At 32.0% G+C, this 25,274-nt stretch overlaps 1 protein-coding gene across 2 annotated transcripts in view; it reads left to right on the top strand.

The window, feature by feature from the left end:
• LOC127729877 (high-affinity choline transporter 1-like) overlaps positions 1-25,274 on the top strand; it is a 59,654-nt gene that overhangs the window by 1,312 nt on the left and 33,068 nt on the right. The window contains exon 1 of one of the 2 annotated variants that reach the window (XM_052237811.1): positions 12,872-12,992. The exons of the other annotated variant lie outside the window; for it this stretch is intronic. The gene's annotated coding sequence lies outside the window, so the exon portion shown is untranslated. Of the gene's footprint in view, positions 1-12,871; positions 12,993-25,274 lie in introns of those variants that run through there. 2 annotated transcript variants of the gene reach the window in all.

Below are 25,274 nucleotides of genomic sequence, written 5' to 3'. Positions count from 1 at the left end.
TATGTTTGCAGCAAGCTTACCGCAACCTTCATTTACATGGTAAAATGTTTGCAAGTGCAACGTTCCATTGGAGGATTTCCTTTCAACATTTTAACTTTGAAATAACTTCTATGTGAATACATTAACATTTTTAAATGATCCGCTAAGGGAAAACAGCTAGCTGAGTGTGCTCCAACGCTGGAGAGATTTACGTAAAGAAGCAGAAGATTGCAAGGATTGCCAAATGATTCCGATAAAATACGTTCCACATTGATTTTGGATAGCAGCAAAAACTCAAAACTAGAAGAGGACCACATCAGGTGCATTTCTGCATGCTGTGATTTTAGTATGCGAGATGGTGTCCGAGAACCTGCATGCATGTAATATTTGTATGGTTCTATTTATGTTCCTTTGAGGTGGTCATTTCTTACTTGGGTTTGTCCACATAAAACTGAAAATTTGTTCAGGATCTTCCCAGTATCATTAGTAAAAGATTTTGTTTAAATGTGGAAATTGTTTCTATGAAGATATATTATGGTTTTAAGTAACGACAATATACCACTCCAGATATGGCAGATACCAATACAGATGCTCATAACTCCTTCAAACTGATTAAAATTCTTTTAGATATGAACAGGACTGATGGACAAAAGGATTAAAAAAAATAGTTTATACTTACTAACATTACAGATATGTATCAGACTATCAGTGAATGGTCATTTACACTCAGGACTCATCAGCAGGCAGCAGAGATGTTTAAAATAAATGGAGAATGTGACCATGGGATACAGATGATGCCCCCGCTTGCATATCATATAGTTATAAAGGGACATAACTAAAGAACGGTAAAAGTGATGCTGCCCAAATTTGTACTTGATCTGAGTTTTGTAGTAATAAGTTTTGTGTATAAGTTTCATAAAATTTGGTGGAGGCAAACTTAAGTTAGAGAACGGAAACGAAAAATTCAGCAGTTTTTCCATTTGTAAAGGGATATAACTCTAGAACTGTTAAAGTGACACTACCAAAATTCAATCTTGATCTGTATTTTGTGGTAATGAACATTGTGTATAAGTTTCATAGCATGTGGTAGAGGCAAACTAAAGTTAGAGAACAGAAACGAAAAATTAAGCAATTTTTCCATTTGTAAAGGGGCATAACTCTAGAACTGTTAAAATGATACCACCAAAATTCAATCTTGATTTGTATTTTGTGGTAATAAACATTGTGTATAAGTTTAATAGCATTTGGTTGAGATAAACTAAAGTTAGAGAACGGAAATGAAAAATTCAGCAATTTTTCCCTTTGTAAAGGGGCATAACTCTAGAACCGTTAAAGTGACACCACCAAAATTCAAATTTCATCTGTGTTATGTGGTAATAAGTATTGTGTATAAGTTTCATAACATTTTGTTGAGGCAAATTAAAGTTAGAGAACGGAAAGCAACTATGGGACGTACGTACGTACGGACAAGGGTAAAACTTAATTACATGTACAACAACACACCAAATATTATTGACTTACCAGTACTGGTTCCCCACAAACTGAACTAATCAGATTCAGCATCTAATTCAGAGCTCCAGATAAGAATTCACAAATTGGGGTTTTTACCCACTATTTTTTATGTTATTGAGTGAAATAGTTTTTTCAATTGCATTATTAACTCCAATTCACCCCTCAAGCAAATATCAAATTGGGTTTTTCTCCACCAAGCTCTTTAATGTAATGGTTTTTTTCATCATCAAGATATTGAATTTGGGCATGTTATAATGAAGTTATATCAAACAGAGATGTTCATCCATGATTTAAATATGTTTCCTTCATTATATATGAGATGGCTGTTTTATTTGGTTTATACCTTGATCATGTCGATGAGCAATTGTTCGTTTAATTTGAGTCTGGAATGTTTTAACTGTTCAGCCAGTTTTGTTTTTTCTCTCAAAGTTATATAAACTGGTGTCACTAGTGGGGCAGTAACAAATTACATTTCTAGGGCACATTCGATCACCCTTCGGTTTATTTGGGGTAGGTGTGGCTAAGTTTTTAGATTTTTATGTAGAACTTGTGAACATTGGATCCTGTAAGATGGTTTTGCCGGTCCTATCAACTCTTCGCCAGACCTTCTTAAAAAAAATAGTTGGATTACGATACATGCACCTTAAAACTTTGACTAGAACGACTAGGTTAAGGATATGACCAGGGGTGGTTTAAAGACCGAGATCACACTCAATTTAAATGATCCTGCAACATCAGATAAATAAATGACAATGTTGTACTACACTTGATACTTGAATGTTTTTGTTTAATTGTATTTACATAAAAGTATCTGGTCATTGCAATTGGTTGTCCCTTATTATAACTTTTGGTTTTCAATGCTATTCAACTATATATTTGATTTGGCGTATCACTGACTGTTCCAACTAATTTTATTGTTGCATCGTTGATTATTCATACGGAGACGAAACCCGTGTTTGTCATACTTAATATTTTCGTTAAGGTGCATATAGTCGCCCTGGACGCATGGTTTTCTGTCTTGAAGAGCTATGCATGAACCCGTGCGTCCGATGAACCATGCCAAGAAATTGCCTCCGTTGAAATTTTGCAAACATCCCATAGAGCAAATTACATGGATGATTAATATTGACCATTTGGTATATGGCCGTGTTCTAAGCGACACGTACTTGCAGGTCATAAATTAATTTGTTGAATGAAATCAAATCTTTAACTACTAATAGGTGCCGTAGGAGGTCCACCGGAATTTTTAGCGAGGATTTCTTGGCATGTAACAGATAGAAAACTCAGGATTACAATTTATAGAACAGACAAGGGGCAGTGGCAAATATTTCGTGTATATTATGAACACAGAGAAGATTACCCCGGCACCCTTTGCAAAAAAAAATCCTTCTTTTTCTTCTATGTGCCTTCGGACTTTATGTTTTGAACTGTAGTTTCACTTTCCATATTCGGTATTCATTCTAATGTAAGCTCCACGAGGCAAAAATCACGTGATGCAGGAATGTAGTATCTTGGAGAGGCTATTTCTTTCTTTTCGGGCGGGGACTCCAAGCAGACAACATGCATTTATATAACGGCACTGTAGATTTTCTTATTAAATAAAGAAAGTTCCCGGTCCGGTACATGAATAGATTGGTTAGAAAGCAAGGTTTTAATTTTAATAAGATTGAAAAGCCTTTAAGTTATTTGGGTGTTGAAATTGGAGAGCACCAAACAAAGAAAAGGGGGGGGGGGGGGGGGGGGGGGGTTGTTCCACAGGGAATATTTTTATCTTATGAACTCAACATTCGAAAGTTTTTTTTTTTATTTAATTAAAAGAGAGAAAAACAAATGTAAGACAAATTGTGAATGGTCTTTCTTCCTTTATCCCGTGAGGGAATCTCGCATATATCTGGTTTACCGTCAAAGCGAGCACATGTCTTTTGGTTATTTTTGTCACTAGGTGGCTGTCTCATTGACGTTTACCCCATATTTTTTTTTATTGAAGCACAATGCACACGTATATGTTTTAGAACATGAAGTTAAGGTTAAAACTTTCATGTCATGAATAATAAAGTGAAAAAAAAACAAAAAAGAGACTCAAAGAACTAAATAGAAAAAGACGAAATGATCTGATTTTCAAAAATGACCTGTTTGGTCGCTCGTAATCGATTGTCTACAAATACAGTTCCTGTCATTTGTAATGAATGTAAACTTTAATATCTGTGGGTTTTTTTTCATATAAATTTTATGGTTAAAATTATTAGTTATGTTATTTCTTTTATAGTGGATTTTAAGATATTTTTTATTATGCTTTAGAACATTAGGGCATTGTGGGACTATGTGTCAAAGGTGTATGATTGAGGGGCAACTCGTTCTATAAAAGCCGTGACTGGTCGCATGTGTCTTGTGACATCATTTCATGTCTAAGCAGTCCCAAATAAGTACATTTTTGAGTATACGCCAAGACGAGCATCAGATTTTCAACTTTTGTTTCATTTTGTAGACTGTGTACCTCAAATTTTTTAACTGAAAAAAAAAAATGTCTTCATCGGGAACTCTCCAGCTGAAACCTACACTCTTCAGTTTAGCAGGGACAATACTCTGTTTTTTAATTTTGTCATTTTTGCGCATGGGATCGTTAAAGACACTGTCAGTGGTTCAAAGTATTGCTTGTCAAAGACATGTCTACTAAGTTAGCGAATGCTGCATTCGAATAGGGACTGTTCTATTCATTCTCAGAAATTTTGCAATCTTTTGACATAGAAATTACCCTTTTCTGTTTAAAATAGATATTCTACATTATAAGGTGTCGACATTAAGTTAGTAATGTTACTTGAATAACTTTGAAAAGTTTAATTTATTTTAAGCCTTAAACAAAAGGTTGCCACATATGAAATATGATGGACACACCAACCTTAAAAGATAGGTACCTTTAATGTTGCCTTATCCTCGGAAATCTTAAATATCTGCTCAATAATGAATGCTTTCCCCTAAAATAGCTGACAAATATTTAAAATAGTTCTGCTTTAAAATTCATCTATTCTCCTAGTTATTCAAAATTATTAGAGGTTAAGCTTTTTCATGTCCAACGGCACATATTACAGTGTTATCCGGATTCACCATTATACGATGCGGGAAAATTGCTATTGTCAAATTCAATTTAAAAAAAATAGATTCGTGTTTAAAAAAACTACGAGATGTGTTTGAAACGTCTAAGATATAAAATGATTGATGTATTCATTGTTGGTCTTTAACGCCACTTTTATCATTATTTGCTATTTCATGGTGACCAGCTTTTTTGTGTGTAGAAAGCTGGGACGCCCGTAGAGAACCACTGACCTTCGGCAAGGAAACTGTCAATCCTAGTTAATTAAGATTGGAGTCGAACCAAGCTACCACGTGTAGGGTTCGAACTCTGAGATAAGCAATGAAGCAGTAATTTTCACTAATGAAAGAAACTTGTTTCTCACTTTTTCCAGTTTTCGTTTAATATATAGTTTTATTTTCTATTATTCAAGTTGAAGAAGCCAAGACGTTTAAAAAACGAATTGAAGAAAAAAAGGTAGCCAAGTGCATAGTTCTTTCGAACATATTCTTTTATCGCTGAGATGCTGTCTCGTCATGCCAAGAAATTGCCTCCGTTGAAATTTTGCAAACATCCCATAGAGTAAATTACATGGATGATTAATATTGACCATTTGTTATATGGCCGTGTTCTAAGCGACACGTACTTGCAGGTCATAAATTAATTTGTTGAATGAAATCAAATCTTTAACTACTAATAGGTGTCGTAGGAGGTCCACCGGAATTTTTAGCGAGGATTTCTTGGCATGGTTTCCTGATAACACTAGCTGAGTCTAGTTATCATAACCATACCTCAGCTATCAAAAAGAAGCTAAAACATGCTTCTATTCAATTTTTTAACAGAAATTTACTTTCGTTTTAATTCATTCATTGTCATAAATCCCGAGCATACCAAAATAATTATGATCATTTACGCTAAGTTGATAAACACGGAGAAGATCGAAATCTATTTTATACATCAGTACGTTTACCTTTTTGAGCAACAGACAATTTCAACAGGGACCCAGATGAATTATTTGATGTGACGCTCTATTTTTAGAACGCAAGGACATTTCCAGTTATAAAATTAATAATACAAAAATAGATTTACATGACGATAATGTATAGATAAGGGTAAATAAAGACAGGAAAACGACTAGAAAGGTTGAAAACCCATGGTTTTTATACGACCGCAAAAAAAATTTTGGGATCGTATAATGGTATGATGTCGTCGTCGTCTGCGTCGTCGTCCGGACAATAACGTTAGTTTAAGCAAATGGATCTCTATGAAATTTTTAAAGAAGGTTCAATACCACAAAAGGAAGGTTGGGATTGATTTTGGGGATGATGGTCCCAACCGTTAAGAATTTAGGGGCCCAAAACAAGCATTTTTCTAGTTTCAGGATAATAACTTGTGTATAAGTATTTTGATTGCTCTGAAATTGTACCACAATGTTTAATACCACAAGTAGAAGGTTGGGATTCATTTTAGGGGTTATTGGGCCAACAGTTTAGGAATTAAGGGCCAAAAAGGGGCAAAAAAAACCCAAGCATTTTTCTAGTTTACCAGACAATAACTTGTGTGTAAGTGTATGGATCTCTCTGACATTGTACCACAAGGTTCCATATCACAAAGGGAAGGCTGGGATTGAGTTTGGGGTTGATTGCCCAAAACATGTAGAGATTAGGGGCCAAAAAAGGGCAAAAAACAAGCATTTTTCTAGTTTCCAGACAATAAAATTAATTGTGTTTAAGTGTATGGATCTCTCTGAAATTGTACTACAAGGTTCCATACTACAAAGGCAATGCTTGGATTGAGTTTTGGGGTTATTGCTCAAAGGGGGGTTTCAAAAAAAATTTTTTGGGGGGGGACTTTTTTTCCAATTTTTTTTAGGGGATTCATATATTTGAAGTTTTACCTTTGTCCGTCCGTACGTACGTCCCAAAATTGGTTTCCGTTCTTTAACTTGAGTTTGCCTCAAACAAATGTTATGAAACTTGTACACAATGCTTATTACTACAAAATACAGATCAAATTTGAATTTTGGTAGCGTCTCTCTAACTGTTCTAGAGTTATGCCCCTTTATAAATGGAAAAATTGCAAAATTGTTAGTTTCCTTTCTCTAACTTAAGTTTATCTCAACCAAATGTTATGAAACTTATATACAATGCTCATTACTACAAAACACAGATCAAGTTTGAAATTTGGTGGCGTCACTTTAACCGTTCTAGAGCTTATGCCCCTTTATAAATGGAAAAATTGCAAAATTTTTAGTTTCCGTTCTTTAACTTAAGTTTGTCTCAACCAAATATTTTTATGAAACTTATACACAATGCTTATTACCACAAAAATACAGACCAAGTTTGAATATTGGTAGCGTCACACAAATCGTTCTAGAGTTATGCCCCTTTATCAATGGAAAAATTACAAAATTTTTAGTTTCCGTTCTCTAACTTAAGTTTGCCTCAACCAAATGTTATGAAACTTATACACAATGCTTATTACCACAAAACACAGATCAAGTTTGAACTTTGGTGGCGTCACTTTAACCGTTCTAGAGTAAGGCCCCTTTATAATGGAAAATTTGCAAAATTTTTAGTTTCCGTTCTCTAACTTAATTTTTTTTTAAATTGTCAAATTTCGAATTTTTGAATGTTTCAAGAAGAAATCTTCAATTGCACAGTATTGCGCAATAGATTTGTAAGATCTTTGACCACATTTCTTTTGTGTCAGAAACCTATATTATGTCAAAAATTTGATCACAATCCAAATTCAGACATTATCAAGCTTGAATATTGTGTCCAAACTTGCCCCAACTGTACAGGGTTCGACCTCTGCGGTCGTATCAGGCTGCGCTCAGCGAAGCATTTTATTTCATATATAATTGGGTTTTCCTTTGCATTAATTGGGGTTTTGAACGCTGCAATAGTCAATTGCATTGGGTTTTCAATTGTTTTTATTGCGTGATCACGCTAATACGCAGTTTATCTGGAGCTCTGTAATATATAATAAACTAACCAATAATTTTTGGGGCAGGCCCCTTGATATCAAAAGAATGAGATATTCAAATGCTCCTTCAACTGCATTATAGTTGCCAAGTACACGTACATACCATGTATCATTGACTTCACTTAAGTGTTTCCTGTTAAACTAACCTACATGTAAACAAACAGTAATGTAGTCTTATTACATAGGTGAAGGAAGCCGAGGAGAACGACCAACCCTTGGTTGGATGACTGAAATCATAGTCAATAAAGATTATATTTGAGTCAAAAATTGTAATTATAATCTTTAACAAATTGTTAACGTCATTGGCTATGCCAAAAACAGCATACATTTTTATGTACCTTAGTTAAGCTTTGGAGACTTTGTTGTAATAAGACAAAACAAATAGACAACTTTCGAGTTAATTGCATTTCCCTCAAAAAGTTTGATTTAAGTGAACATTATTCGTGCGTTTAGGGGTGTAATCACTTCCGTACCTATGTTGAGCGATTGGTTGAAAAAAAAAATAATGCTATATTGTACGAATCATTTTGGCAAATTAAATTCTTTTAATTGATCATCAACACTTCATTAGAGTTATTGTTATTCAATACCTTTTGGAACACACATTATTTCTAGTTCATCTTGACTATCACGAAGACACTTGGTGAACTTTAGTAGTGCAGGGATACAAGCGGTCCCCTCTATCTAGTAAATGACATCATAAACTTAAGGCGTGTATAATTGACAAAAGTTCCCAGAAAAGGACACAATTCTAAAGGGTTCCTCAGTCCAAATAAAAATATATGTGTGCCGTGGTTCCAGTTACCCTACCTACCCTACTTTTTAGTCTTAATAATAGCCTACCCTAAATATTTTTTTTTTCATTTATCATTAAGCACTGTTAAAGTCATTTTAACTCAATGTAAAAAAAAACATAAATTAAAAAGAAAATCCCTACCTATCTACCCTAACTTTTTTTTAGATGTAACTGGAACCACACATACTATTTTATTTGGCCTCACCTACAATTGCAGCTGTCAGTGTTAATGTGTAATTGTGACTGCCAAAAAATAAGTCCATATTAGTGATTAGTCTACAAATCACTATCTAATAACGGTGGACATGACTAAGCGTTCCATAAAACTAAAAAAGCGAGACGTATTGGCTTCATATGGAGCGTTTTAGTGTTCATAATTATAAAAAGAACAGGTTTTGGGGATAGACGTCACGTTTCTGAGTGTTACAAACATAGTACTCCTTACTTGGGACTACTCAATGTGCATTTTAAAAATACATGTAGTTTATAGTATACATACATGAAATACTATTATGAGGGGGAAAAGCATTACAGAAATTATATGCAACCATATATATGTATTTTAGCCAAAATATTTCACTGCATGTTGGTTTTTTTTTCAAGTATTGAACATGTTTGTTGAAATAATATGTTCAATGTGTTGATTCATGCAGACATCATATGGCAGACTATAGCTATATATTATATGAATGATGATGTATTGAAAAAGTTTCATGGACATTTTAGTTCGCGACAAAAATTTATATATACAAAAAGGTGGAAGTCCAGTAGTTTTTGCAAAATCTGTAAAAAATAATCCAAAATTTGGAATAATATGGAAAGTTCCGACACGTGTTCGTTTCGACGTTTGTTTACAAATAATAATGTCACATGATTATTCAATGATGTCAGATACATTATCCGCCATCTTTGTGTACTGTGCATACAAATTCCTCATCATAGCCATTTATCGTGTATAACCTTGAACAAATTGAAGATATGTTCATGGTTACACGTTAAATACAAAGATAATGCAAATACAGATAATTCAGAAATTATTAAATGGTTAGATATTAAAATCAGAGAAAAATGTCAGTGACCCATATCGTCAAGGTTCACATTTTTGTCCATTGTCTACATTTCTAAGACATGGGATTGTTACTTACCGCTCTCAACAACAAAGGTAAACAGCACCCAAATATAATACAAACGAATTGTAAATAATGCTTAACAGAATTTCTGAAAACAAAACGATTATAGTCTCCGTTTTCAAAGTCGAAGAAGTCTCATTCGTGGATTTTTTTATGGCGGGATAGATCCTTACTCACTATCTGATTTTATGTAACAACATTATATAGACGTTCATTGCGTAAACCACTGAGGGTTGGTTACTGTATAGAGATATGTTACATATGATGCGAAATTTATTATGATGCAAGCTACTTTAATAAGCATTTAAATACTTCCTTGCACGCAATTACAAGCTGCTAATATTTAAGTACATATTAGTCCGAGATTACTCTGACGTCCAACGGCTGTTTTGCCAGACAAGCTGGGGCCATGGGACGTCAGAGCTCGTCCCATATCAAAAAGTGGATATTTGCCTGTCCAAAATAGATGCGCTGCTTCGTCGCTTCTGGTGCCAACGGACGGCCTTGGAATTATATAAATCGGGTATCAATTTGTTCATTTTTCATTTATCTCTTCATTTATGTAAGTTTCGCCTACCTGCCACCCTTTATTTTCTCATATTTAGACAGTTTTCACAGTGACCCATCGATTCAGACATTTTTACTTTTATTTTCAAATGGAAGTCAAGTTACGAGAGATTTTGCGACCTCGAGACTCAAATATGCAAATATTTATACTTTTTTCACCTCCTTTATAGGAGATCGATATTTAACATTTAGTAGCAAACCACGATTTTTCACCTCCTTTACAGCAGATCGGTACTAAGCATTTAGTGCCAACCACGATAACATTCGGAAGCTCTCGGATATTTACATTGCTAGCATCGTAAATGAGCGAGGTGTTAGATTATATATTCATATTGACCTAGGGTCATATGCATACATCATGCAAGGAAAGAAGCAAATATAGGAAAAAAGAATACACACAGTACAATTACTTATAGAAATTTCAAAAATTTCAACCAAAATGAATTTTTATTAGATCTGCAAACTACACCTTTTCATAAAATTGAATTTGAAGAAAACCCCTCTGACTGTCTACAATTGTTTTATGATATGTTGAACAAAGCTTTAGATAAACATGCTCCTGTTGTTAAAAAGAGAGTCAAAAGGGACAGACAGCCTGATTGGTATAACAGTGAAATCATTTATGCTAGGAATATGAGAGATAAATATAATGCACTTGGTTTATGGAGTGAGTATAGATTTTGGAGAAATAAAACTAAACATGTCATAGATAGCTCAAAAAAGAATTATTATAAAAATATGGTAAAAGACTCCAATGACCCTAAAACTTTATGGAAATGTCTTCACAGTCTGAACCCAAAAGTTAAAAATACACCATATGAGTTAGCCACAGAAGATAACAATACAACTAAAAGTAAAAAATCAATAGCAGAAACTTTTAATAACTTTTTCACTTCCTGTGCTGAAAAATTAAGAGAACAAGGAAGTTATACACCTGTAAACAAAGCAGATTTCAGTAATCTTGGCAAATTTGTTAAAAATAAATTACATAAACATGATAAATTTTCTATACCACCAGTGATCATGAATGAGCTATTTAATGAGTTAACAAAACTTGATATAAACAAAGCATCTGGTATGGATAATATAGGACCAAAAATCCTAAGATTAAGCGCCCCTGTTATTGCATCACCTCTCACATACATATTTAACCGAATGATAGATACTGGTATATATCCTTCTTTACTGAAGAATGCTAAGGTAACACCAGTTTTCAAGGATGGTGACAAGTTTTTAGCAACAAATTACAGACCTATATCTGTTCTTCCAACTTTATCAAAATTAATAGAAAGGCATGTTTCTAATAACATGTACAAATACTTATCTAAACTTAACCTTTTACACCCTACACAATCTGGTTTCAGGCCGCAGCATTCTTGTCAAACTGCACTTATTAATATCATTGACAAATGGTTGCAAGAAATGAATGATGGTAATTTAAACCTAGCAATTTTATTAGATTTTAAAAAAGCTTTTGATTTGGTAGATCATGACATTCTTTGCTTAAAGCTTGAAATTTATGGATTTAGTGAGGCTACTGTTAGTTTTTTCAAGTCATACCTGAATAACAGAAAACAGCAGGTAAACATTTGTAATGTTTACTCTGAACAACAACATGTAAAATTTGGTGTCCCCCAAGGTTCTATACTTGGTCCTCTATTGTTTGTGCTATTGATAAACGACCTTCCCTTATGCATTGAAAATTGTGAAACAGACCTATATGCTGATGACACCACTCTTCATAAATCAGGGAAAAACATAGAAAATATACATGATGATGTTCAAGAAGATTTATACAGGGTTGAAGAGTGGTGCAAAATGAATAACATGTTCATTAATGCAAATAAAACAAAATGTTTGGTTACTGGAACAAAGCAGAAACTATCAATTCAGACTTATCAACCAAACTTAATAATAGATTCAAAAGTATTAAAAAATTCTTCATGTGAAAAATTATTAGGTGTTAAAATTGACAGCACACTTAACTGGAGAAATCAAATTGACCAAGTTTGTGCTAATATATCATCCAGAATATACCTTCTTTCTAAAATAAAGAAATTTTTAGATATAAATGCAAGGAAAACATATTACAATGGATATATTCTGCCCCTGATTGACTACTGCTGTATTATTTGGGGTGAATGTAAAAATGAAGGGATAGCAAGAATTTTAAAACTCCAAAAAAGGGCAGCAAGATTAATTCTAGATGCAGATCCTTTATCCCCCTCAGCCCCCTTATTTAAAAAACTTGGGTGGATGACAGTTGACAATAGAATAAAATACCACAAATATTTACTTCTATATAAATGTATGCGTATGGAAGCACCAATGTACCTAGTTCAAAAGTTTAAACTGAAATCAGATAATAATCCTTACTCCCTGAGAGGCGTCACTCAAGGTAATCTGATAGTTCCTAAGCCAAAAGCTGAGCTATTTAAGAAATCTTTTGTTTATTCTGGATCAGTGTTATGGAATGGACTACCACACAAAATGCGTAAAGCTCAAAACACTTATACTTTTAAACAAAGTATCAAGAAGTACTTAACACAGTCCTGATAAGATTATATTTTCTACAATGTATTTGTATATTCTTTTATTTTTATTTGTATTTGATTTTTTGACTACATGTACATCTTGAACAGCCTTATATCTTATCATGTTAGTAATATTACATTGAACAAATTGACTGTAAATTAACTTTGTGTAAATATCTGTTTTTGATTGTATTGTAATTTGTATGTGAGGGCCTCAGGGAAGATTAGTTTATTGTAACTAACTGAGTTTACCCTCTTTAAATAAAGAATTTATTATTATTATTATTATTTTCCATAGTCCATTGTGCCTTACTTTTTTCTCGTGATCACATGACAATCTTTCAAAATGAAAGTCAAAATGCCAGAATCGGTGGGTCACTGTGAAAACTGTCTAAATATGAGAAAATAAAGGGTGGCAGGTAGGTGAAACTTACATAAATGAAGAGATAAATAAAAAATGAACAAATTGATACCCGATTTATATAATTCCAAGGCCGTCCGATGGCACCAGAAGCGACGAAGCAGCGCATCTATTTTGGACGGGCAAATATCCACTTTTTGATATGGGACGAGCTCTGACGTCCCACGGCCCCAGCTTGTCTGGCAAAACAGCCGTTGTACGTCAGAGTAATCTCGGACTACCTACATATATGCGTACTTATTTTAATTAGAGTCGAACGTTGAAACAAGCTGTGTTTAGATATGAGATAAGATTTCATGTAAACAATGCGATTTACATTCGGAACGAGAATCGTTAAAACTAAAATCTATAAAAGAAGTATTACTAGCATTTCATTTAAGATTTTGAGTCTAGGGAAGATGTACTTGATGTACAAAGAAGGCTAATTCATTTTTTTTTATACTGAAATTGAAAAGAAGTCTTTCTTGCCCTTTATTAAAATTTTACGTCTAGAGTAGACCAAGGACGTATATAATCTATTATACGTCCTTGAATGGATGTAAAAAACGAGGATTTTTCGAAAAAAGATATCGTTTATTAAAAATAACGTTTAAATTAATTGTGAAAGAACATTGCAAATTGAAAATTAATACAGTTATTTTCTAATTTTAAATATTGCAACATTATTTCCTTTTTAAAAGACAAGGAGGTCATATAACGTCCTTTATTAAAATAAAAAATCAGATTGTTATAGGTATATCTGGATCCTTTTTCGTTATTAGAATGTGAATACATAGATATTGAATATGAAAAAAAAACTAAAACTGAAATCTAAATCTAAAATATATTTAAAAAAAAAACATTTGACCATGCAGATGAAAGAAATAATACTTCAAGCAATGAAATAACGAATTAAATGTGCCGCTTTAATTACGATCGATAACCTTAAAATTAATCATGCATGCAATTTCAGCAGACTTAATAGGGTCAGCGATAAGATATCAAATGTCTATTTATAGAAACCGAGTGATGACAGATGGAGGCAGGAATCAGAAAAAAAATATTTCTATTTATAGTTATCTGGGTCAGGAAACAGATTATCTAACCTGAAGTAATTAAGGCTCTTCAAAATGTTCGTCAAAATAAAAAAAAAAAATATTATTTCTTGAAAACGATCAGATGATGAATTTTCGGTTTTAATATATTAAATACGAAAATGTAAAATAGTGCAAGGAGATTTTGAAAGACGACAGGATAATTGATACTTAGGTTTTATGCATGTAAAATAGTTTTTAGGAAATTTTGAAGTTTGTTTTATTTATGTTATCATACAAATAAAGAGTTGAAAGGTGAAGCTGCATTCTGATTTTTGTGTTTCTCAGTTTCAAATCTTTTATCTCTCAACATTAAGTTGACAACTAGACATGTCAAAGAAAAACAATACTTTTTTACTCAACAATTTAAATCTTTTAAAAGGTTTTTTCCTTGTAAGAATAAGAATCATTCTAAGATCTTATTCAATTTGCATTGGTTTTTCTTATATATGAAATAAGGTTTACATGTAAATAAAAATCATTAAAGTTTTAAATGTACATTTGTGGTTTTAAGAAGTATGTTTGGGTAGAATTTAAGTTGGTTTAAATTCTAAATGATAAATGTACGGTTTTAAAATATTTGCTAGGGAAAAATGCATGTTTGTTTAAATTCTAAATAAATAATATGTGTTCTAAGATGTATGCTTCAGAAGAATGTATTTTGGTTGTACTTAATCATAGCAATGATTTTCAGACTTGAGTGTATATATAAGTGAATATGTATAGAAATATTTTTATAAACTTGCTTTTTTTCATTAATAAATGCATGGTTTTTTATGTAAACTTTGATTGGAACTTCTTTAACAGAATCCTGCTCTCTTATAAATATTTTTACAGCAGTAAAGTTTATAACTGGACATAAAATAAATAAGCTCCTTCATACCAACATATTAATACTGGTTCTCTGTAACTATTTTAATTCTTACATAGGGAGTGTGGCACACATGGTCATCGATTTTCTTCAAACTTCACACACTTCCTAGTCTTGATGAAACAAACAAAAAATGGCAAAATTTTGGTTGCTATGCATATCGGTTGCCACAGCAACCGGTGACCAGTTTTACCTGTTCTGGATATCTATGATTTAAGCTGAAAAAGGCTATTTTCAACATAATTTTTCATAGTAAATAAATAAGTGAAAGAATAATTTTTTCTGATTTTATTAAATATATGCATTTTATTAATGTAATTTAATAACTGATATCTTCATATCAATTTTCAATCATAACCACAAATACCCCCCTTTTTATGTGGTTTGCATTAGGTAAAAAATACCCTTTTGATGTCATTTTTGAATCCTCACCAAATTTTGTTGCGGACACCTGAGTAAAAGTCAACCATGAATTCATAAATACAATAGTCTTAACTTATCAATGACGCGAAAAAGTCATGGGGAAGTATGTCTCATTATTTTGTTACCATGGATACAAAATGCTTAGTTTTAATTTTTTCAGAAAAAAAAAATTGAAAAATTTTGAAAAAAAAATGTTTTAAAACCTAATTTTGCAGTCAATAAAAAATAAATAAATATACAATTTGTAGAAATGATTTTAATCATCAAAATTTTAAACATATTCATATATAACGGTATTATAGTTTAAACTGTGTCGCTATGGAAACAATTTCATGATGATACACAAGTTTAAAACAATTTTAAAAAAGTTTCAGTTAGTTTCTTAAATGTTCACAAAAGTAGGAAAACTAAAACACTTATCAAGTTTCATTGTATACACACATTTGATATAATAATAATTTTGCTAGTATAGTATATCGATAATGATGTTACCACTTGAAGGAAACAAACACAATTTCTCTAATCTTGATAAAAGTGCTGATTATGAAGCAATTTCAGTCTAATTTCATGATCATGAAAAATATGCAAGAAAAACATTTACTTAATCTAGAAAAAACAAATAAAATCATTTAAAAAATTATATATATTCAATTGTGCAATATTTGCCATTGAATGTGTTGCCATGGAAACAAGCAGTCCATTTTCAATATTACGGATGAGTGCTGATTTTTACAAATTCGTTTTAATGAACTTCGATACATATGACAATGAATGTATACAATTTTGCTTACATTATGCAGGTTTTCTTGTATTTGAGAAATATTAATAATATTGCAGGCATTATTAGTGATAGTGTTGCAATAGAAACAATAAATTATATACATAAACTTGGAAAACGCTTTAAAAATAGACTAAATCTCTCATACAAAAAACTCTCTTCTGTAAGTTTTCACTTTAATGCAGTGTCAAAAAAACGATGGTGTTTATAAGTCAGTCCATCAACTATAATTATTCAAATGCTGTAGTGAAGATAAAAGATCAAAGACGTGGTGTTGACAGTTTGGAATTATAGCTTCTAGCTTCTACCTATTTATACATAATATTAAGAAGATACAATCAGAAAATTTTGACAGTTCAAGAAAGGCCAAGCTTAAAATTGTGTGTGTGAGGCTCAGAAATAAATGCTTTTCACAAATGAAAAAAATCAATATCGTTGGGGTTTGTTTTTTGTTTTTTTTTTGGGGGGGGGGGGGGGGGGGTAAGATTTTGTAAAAAAGAAATGATCGATTAGTTGTGGTTTGCTTTATGTCCAGTATCAAACATCTCATGCATATTTCAGAAGACAACAAAATCATTTAATTTAATAGGAACATTGTAGGCCCTGCTAGTCTAGTGACCAAAAATTAATTAAAGGTAACAATTTGATACAATTCAACACAATAAAAAATAGAACAAAAAGAGTGAGACGTTGATCCTCTAAATAAATGATAATTGACCATCTAACCTTTCTTTGTATAAAGGAAAAAATACCTACATTATGAGCTGTTTATTTTCTTATTCATTCTTAAACTCAATGTTGAAATGGCAAAGCATGCATAGCTATACGTTTTGAATAATATTCGTATTATTGGATGATGAGTATCTATATGAAGATCATTTTTGAGTTAAGTTGAAAAACAAACAATTTCAGAAAGGTCCTGCAATAGGGGTAGGCTTGGATAAAGGCGGACAATTTCAACTGGTCAACTAGGGAGCTCCTAAAAGAATTAACGCAAGGGTTCTTTAGCAAACAAATGACGTAACCAGCCAGGTTGGGTACAGTCAGCCGTCGATCCGATGGTCCCTGCTATCCATCCGACATATTTCTTGTTTGCCGTTCTGGCCGGGGAGGAATTTTTGAGATTTATTCCCAAAGTTCCATTTCTCTACGAGGACCCGCGGAAAATCTGTCAGCGGGTAGCTGCGGGTCTTACGACGAGCAACCGTGGGGGGGGGGGGGGATATAACATCTAGACAATTTTCATATAAGGGGTCCCACTGACTGCCTCAAGAGAGGGCCCGCTACATACATGCTTCAGTGATTCCATTTGTTATCAACCAAATGTTTCCAATGAAAGGCGGGGGTAGGTCCTTCGGGCCCCCAGGATCCGACTAAGGTAGCACTATCTTAACATTAGTAATAGGCATTGGATTTTTCAAATTTGAGAAAATAACGATTATCTTTATGGATTTTTAACAGCAAATTAAAAAATATTGACAATATGAAAACTTAACACAGGGTAAAGTTAAAAGAATTATATACATGTAGCTGAAGGACGCCCCCGGGTGCGGGAGATTCTCGCTGCATTGAAGACCCATTGGTGGCCTTCGGCTGTTGTCTGCTCTATGGTCGGGTTGTTGTCTTTTTGACACATTCCCTAGTCCATTCTCAATTTTTTTGTACATATAATTTGATTTTCACTGAAAGCCCATTACAGAAAGATGTTTCTCAAAATTAGTATATTGGCTTTCTTTTAACAAAAAAAAATTAGATTTTACTATGAAACAGAACTCAATGTTTATAACATATTATACATGTGACTTTTTGTCCGTGCCTTTTTGTCTGTGACTTTTTGTCTGTGACTTTCTGTCCTACATTCTGACAGTTATCTTGACCAGGAAAAATGACTATATACCTATTTATATGTAAAAGGCTTTGCATCAAATTTATAGAAACACTTAGATTGAACCATTAATTTTATCAAATAAGAAAATATAAAATGATTTTCAAACATATTAGCAAACGATAAATGTATTGACTTTCGGATACATTTAAACTAAGACGAGGCTCTTGCATACCTCAAGTTAAGTCCGCGAATATGTTTACTTATATTTTATGAAAATATTTTTAACTACCAAGATATCGTGCATACAGGGGCTCAGGCATACCTCAAGTAGTCCTCAAAATGTTTTTTGTTTGTTATGAAAATATTTAAAACTACCAAGATATCCTGCACAAGGTTCGGGCATGCCTTAAGTAGGACGTGGAAATAATTATTTACTGTTAAGAAAATATTAAAAAACAAACCATATTGGAATTATCAACTTACATGTATTTGTGGCCTACTTCACACCTGTTTTGTGTTACTTTATATTTGTGATCAAACTTGTCAAATTATAACCGGTAATATACGACATGATTTACAACACAGTAAAATACAATCTACTACTCAATACTATAAAAAGTTTAAATAACCCCGTGCTCGTCACAGTACCCTAAACTGTTTTCCCCAGGTTTTTTTTTATTATTTGATAAAGACTTTACCATTCAATCTTAATGTTGTTTTTTATAATAAATTTTAAACAAATCCTATAAGATATAAATAAATATTAGGTAGTACAACATTCAGGACACAGTCAACGTTGGTCATGTCAAGTTTTTTACCCAAAAACATATATTTTTCCTATTTTTTTTTAATAATATAAAATAACACAGAAAGTTTCATCGGTTAGGTCATTGATGTTGTTGGTCAGTTTATTGTCAACGTTAGAAAGGTCACTTTTTCGGATTTTTTTATAAATTTTTCCTATATTTATATATTAAATGATGAAATTTTATTATTATTTCAAATTTAACATAAATCTTTTAAGAAATCAAAGAGGTTATTAGCATATTCGTTTGGTCCTGTCATTGTCAGCGTTGGTCAGGTCAAGTTTTCTGAAGATTTAAAGAAGTTTTCAATATGTTTTCTTATATTTACGTATTAAATGGTCTAAATTTATTACAATTCAAATATGACATGAATCCTTTGAGAAATAAAAAAGTATTTAGCATTTTCGCGTTGGTCCAGTCATTAGTGTAACCCACCAAAGGGAGATAATTCGTATTGTGAGGAATATTGCACATGATCATTTTTTAGAAATTAATTTCACATGTTTCTAGGTAGATTCCCCATAACTTTTTTTGAATTTTGATAAAAACAAGAATGAAATTAATTGTTTTTGTGTTTCTTTTTAATAGATGTAGCCGCATAATTTCACAGCACTACACCAAATATTGTATTTTTCTCAAAAATACCAAATTTCTCCGCTGTTACCATGGTAACCAACCAATATATATATCGGTTGACATTATTTTTCTGACTAGGCTTATAGGATCTACATATCAGCCAATTTTCAGAAAGATCGGTGATTATGCGTGCCGAAAAAGTTTAAGTGGTTACAGAGAATGAGTATTAATCTCTATACATTGAATGTCAGATACTAGTATCTAAATGTTTTTAAACTCAAAATTATTATTGAAAAATTCAATATGGTTTTGTACATATTTATATCTAAAGCTTAGATTTCATAAACTTTTTAAGGAGCCTGAAAACTTCAATTCTTTTTTGCAATCTACTTTAAGATCATTATTGCTTAAAACATGTATACTATTTTATCATAAGTGTAAATATATAATTGAACCTTACTTTAATTGACGAGTGTTAATAATTTGTACTTTATAGTGCACATTATAGTAATACCATGGACACTAGAATTTAAGATTATTAGAACACAAGTTTATTGCTTAATTATGATTAATCTGTCAGAGGAAAGGATTTCATAACCAGTTAAAAAAATCAATATCTTAGCCAATTTCTTACTTAAACACTTTCCCAATTAACTTCAAGTTTCAAAATCAAAATTTGTTCAAGTAATATCTTTGCATATAAATTGATACATTGTATGTGTCTGAATGTTTGAAAGAGATTCTTAATTTTGAAAAGTTATATGAAACTTTATTATTTTGTAGTGCCTGAGCTTTTGTATTTTCTCTAAAATGATCTTGCCATGTTTGTTTAAAATAAAATATTATTGGTATTAAATTGCTTTGTTGTTTGCATTTACGATTTCTTTCACTTAAACATAGAAGCAGCAAGAAACACGACATTGTATGACATATATAATTGAGGAATTAGTTTCTTTAGTATCGACTAATTTGAGTTAAAAAAAAAAATCAATATTGGAAATCAATGATTTTTTTTTCATTCAAAACAGCTTCAATATAAAAATCAGAAGATGTGGTATGAATGTCAATGACACAACTCCCTTTCAAGACACAATGTGGTAAAATTAAGCAAAATTTTACAGGTTACATTTTTTCTTTCAATACAAGCCATCTCAGTGATCAGTAGGCTATACAGTGCCCCCAAATGACTAGTGTAAAACTATCCAGCACGAGAGAAAAAGGATAGGTCAATATAAGAAACCTACAAGGCAACTTCAGTTCCATTTCAATATTTAGATTATTCTAATGGATTTGTCAAATGTCAGAGGGAATATCTGTTTCAAATATGGTAGGAATACCAATGAGACAACTCTTCATCAAGACACAGTGTAGTCAAAGTAAGCAATTATAGGTTATAATACAGCCTTCAACACAAAGGCTTTGCTCACATTGAACTGCATCCTACTAGGGGCCCCAAGACACTGTTATAAAACAATTTAAACAGGAAAAATCAAATCTAATTTAACTTCAAACCAGAAACAAAAAGCAAATATGAACTGCACCAAAAAAAAAAAAAACCCCACTAAACAACATACTTCTGACTTGGGACATGTGCTCATGAATACACCTGTTTTAAAAGAATTTACATGCATACCATAAGACAGTATTGTTACTTTACTATGTAAAAGACACCCTTTAAAAGTTAATAAAAAAACGTGTTCAAATAAAAAAAGTTCATAAATGTGGCCTTTAAACAAACTAATGTTTAGAAATGGGTATTCAGTGATAATTTCGGGTTTGATTATGTTAGTTGTTTTGTTGTTTTCAATTTAGTTTGTTTATTTATAAGTACAAGGTGTAAGCTGTTTTGTCTAGGCTGTAAATAGCTTTCTTAATGAATTGGTTTTGGTCATCAAGGTGAAGAGAATACAGTGCAATTCAAGTTATATATATTTACAATTAAACTTGCAGGCCTTTTTTCATGACCCACAATTTAAAATATAAGAAAACATCAAAATAAAAAGGGACATTCAAAAAATATCTTCAAATCGAGTTAAAGGTTTTAAAAAGTTTTTGTTTTTAACAAAAGAGGTTTGTCATCTAAAACACAAAGCACACAACTTAAAATTGCCAATGCTTACTACCCTAAGCATCACAAAAACCTTGCAGAGCAGGTGTAAGGATCTTAATAATGAACAATATCAAGCCATTGTTCAAATAACCATGAATATATCTCAAATTCCAATAAAAACAGCTATTAAGTTTCACGTATTGCATTTCTTTTTTTAAGCACAAATAATCATTAATTGATTAAATTTCTTCACATTTGTATTTGAACATAAGCCTAGAAACTAACTCTAACTTATAAAAAAAAAAACAATTATCTAATATTTAATGCCAAACAAGCATTTTGGTTTACGATTGCATTTCTTTTTTTAAAGAAAGCAACTTGTTTAACAATCTGTCAGTATCTTCTCTTCTTTTGATATACAGTTTCAGCTTCATTTAAAATTGAAGATTACATCAGGATTAATATATTACCTTTAGAGTAGCTTCACAGAGGAATTACATTTCAGCGGAGGAAATGTATTTATAGTTATGTTGTGTGAATCTTAGGGATCACCTCAGTTATTCAACCAATCAGCGGAATTTTAACTTTGGGAATATCTATTTTTAATGCAGTTTTTTGCACACTTTAATAGGAATTATTAAAAAACGGAATGCTGTAAGTATATATAAAACAGGGAATGATAAACTATTTTTATAAAAGATGGATTGGATCGGGGTTCTGTGAATTCACAGTATTTGTACAACTGTCTTTACTCTTGGGAATTTTTTGGAATTTTCGTGACCTAAATGGTTCGCACAAATTAATATTTTTGGTTTTTCTGATATATCACATTCGACCCGCAAGACAATTTATTTTTATTTATGTATGTGTTATAATAATCAATATTATGATTACCAAATGATTATAATCGATATGTAACCTGGGATTCGTATTCGCAAATATTATGTCCCGGTTCTAACGTATCAAATAAAATGAGTTATATTTTAAAGACACGACACCTGTAGTCCTTTTCACAAAAAATCTTAAGTGTAAAATTTATCGTAAGTCTAAAATATTCCTTAACAATTCAACTGAATATTTTTATCGTAAGATTAATTTTACACTTAAGATTTTTTGTGAAAAGGGCTACTGGCCTGCAATACACTTTTAATTTTAATGTCCATTCCTTATCTAATTACTTTATTATTTATTTTGTAATTTTGCCGAGGTCAAGTACGCTTCACATTCTTGTGTTTACGTTAATTATATGCGGTCTGGGAAATAGATGTATATCTTGTTTACATTTTTTCACGGTTGTAGGGGTAAATTCAGTAAAAAATCTTCCATTGACTTTAATGCTAATCTATGTCTTGAATTAAATTTATACCTGATTTACCTTTAGAAATTGGAAGCTTTCATATATCATTCATGAAAGTACAAATGTAGCCCTATCTTTTGCAACAATAAAAACATAGGGTCATGCGGCATTTTTGGGCATTCACATGGCCTTGTTTACAAACACTGTAGATTCGCACTTAATTCCTTTACTGGCCCCCATTACTTTTCAACCCTGCAGTAAAAATAAATAGTACATTCAGCATTCATTTTTTATTTTTTTTTTAACTCTAGTTTTGATCCATCTATCAAAAAATATTTATTACAAACATTATCTACCAATCAGAAGAACACAGGACTTCAGTTTTGTACAGAAAGATCTCCCCCAAATGGGCGGTCCCTGATGACGTATATTTATTTACTGAATTTACCCCTGTAATGGCGATCGTACTACAACGACGCCTAGGAGTCGCGTCACAAACTAAGGTAGATAATTGGAAAAACCTGTCTATAGTATAGTAATAACAGTTGGATACGAGTACAGTTTAAGATACAGCAATATTAATCAAGGAATCGTTTTGTATGGCGTACATAACTATGCATATTTGTGAAAAGGATTGTGTTTGTTTAAGCTTAGGTTGAAACTATTGGGAATATTAGTACAAATTGCAATGGAATTGAACTTTTCAAAATGTTCCCGAAAATATCTATTACATGTCCCTTTTTTGAGTCTATACTTCCAGATGAAAAGGAAATTAGCTCTTACATAAAGAACTAGAATTGAGATAGACAAGCAATATGGTATTAAAACAATATTTTTTAGCTCACCTGGCCCTTTCAAAGGGCCAAGTGAGCTTTTCACATCACGTGGCGTCCATCGTCCGTCGTCGTCGTCGTCTGTTAACTTTTACAAAAATCATCTCCTCTGAAACTGCAGGGCCAAATTTAACCAAACTTGGCCACAATCATCATTGGGGTATCTAGTTTAAAAAATGTGTCCGATGACCCTGCCTGCCAAACAAGATGACCGACATGGCTAACAATAGAACATAGGGGAAAATGCAAGTTTTGTCTGTTATTCTGAAAACCGTTATAAATAGAGAAAATCTGACAGAAACAGAAATGTTCAGATTGTTGAGCGCTACCAATCGTCCATATACTTCAAAACTGTCAGACGACTCCTTAAAGGAGTTATTGCCCTTAAATGACAAATTTTACCATTTTTTTTCATTTTTGCCTATTATCTTGAAAACTATAATAGATAGAGAGAAACTTTAAATGCGAAAATGATCATCAAGACAAGTGCTACAAATAAATCTCATGGCCGAAATCGTCAGTTGACTCCTTATTAGAGTTATTGCCCTTTGATGACGATTTTTACCCTTTTTTTGCGTGTTTGTCTTATATCTTAAAAATTATAATAGATAGATAGAAACTTAAATAAGCAAAAAGGATCAACAAGACAAGATCTTCAATTAAGACAATATGGAGGAAATAGTCCGACGACTCCTTGTTGAAGTTATTGCCCTTTAATGACGATGTTTACCAATTTTTTTCGTTTTGCCTTATATGATAAAAATTATAATAGATAAAAAGACTTTAAATCACAAAAATGATCAGCAAGGCAAGATCTACTAACAAGTCAAATTTCGCCGATATAGTTAGTAGACTGTCATTCCTCATAGGAGTGATTGCCCTTAAATGAGTATTTTTTTATCCTCTTTTGTTTTTTGAGCAAAAACTAAAGAAGATAGAGAGAAACTAAACAGACTAAATGATCAGCAATACAAGATCAACAAAACAGATTTTTGTCATGAATTCTATTCTCGTCTACAATGTTGGAGAGTGTCCTTTGTTGAATATGAACATAGACCAAGGTGAGCGACACAGGCTCTTTAGAGCTTCTAGTTTTACCAAAGGAGATGGTATATTGAATATAATTGTTGAAGGCCATACGGTGACCTATAATTGATAATTTCTATGTCATTTGGTCTCTGGTGGAGAATTGTCTCATTGGCAATCACACCACATCTTCTTATTTTTATAAAACACAAAAAAACATATACTATTAGAAACAATATCAATCAGTTAACATCCAACATACAATAGATTTAGTGTGAAGACGTCATTAATAGTCAGAGAAAAACACGACCTTGTGCAATGCCAAAATATAGGTATCGACAGATTGTAGTTTGGTGAAAGTTCATATGTGTATAACAATAATATTTAGTATGGTTTTAATTTATTGACAACACAATCAATATTTATACCAATAAAAACAATATACAAAGATCGAATTACATGCAGTGTATAATTGGTAACCTTTTAGAATAAGCTTATTTAAAGGATTGATACGTTTACCCATAGATGTATAAACCCATATGTGGGTATTTATTTCTATTCCGTTATATTTTGATTTTCCCTTTTCTATTTCTATCTTTAGAAACTGTGGAACTATTTCGTAGAACTAGTTTGATTAGTATTTAATTATAAGTCTTTGTGTTAGTACTGCACGGACATTTCTTTGGCGCTATTACGGGTGGGGTTCCATAGTCATATAT

This window comes from Mytilus californianus, unplaced genomic scaffold (genome assembly GCF_021869535.1).
Source record: "Mytilus californianus isolate M0D057914Y unplaced genomic scaffold, xbMytCali1.0.p SCAF_2, whole genome shotgun sequence".
NCBI classification, from domain to species: Eukaryota; Metazoa; Mollusca; class Bivalvia; order Mytilida; family Mytilidae; genus Mytilus; species Mytilus californianus.
Note: the sequence above shows the minus strand (reverse complement) of the source record. Positions and strands in the feature narration are given on the sequence as shown.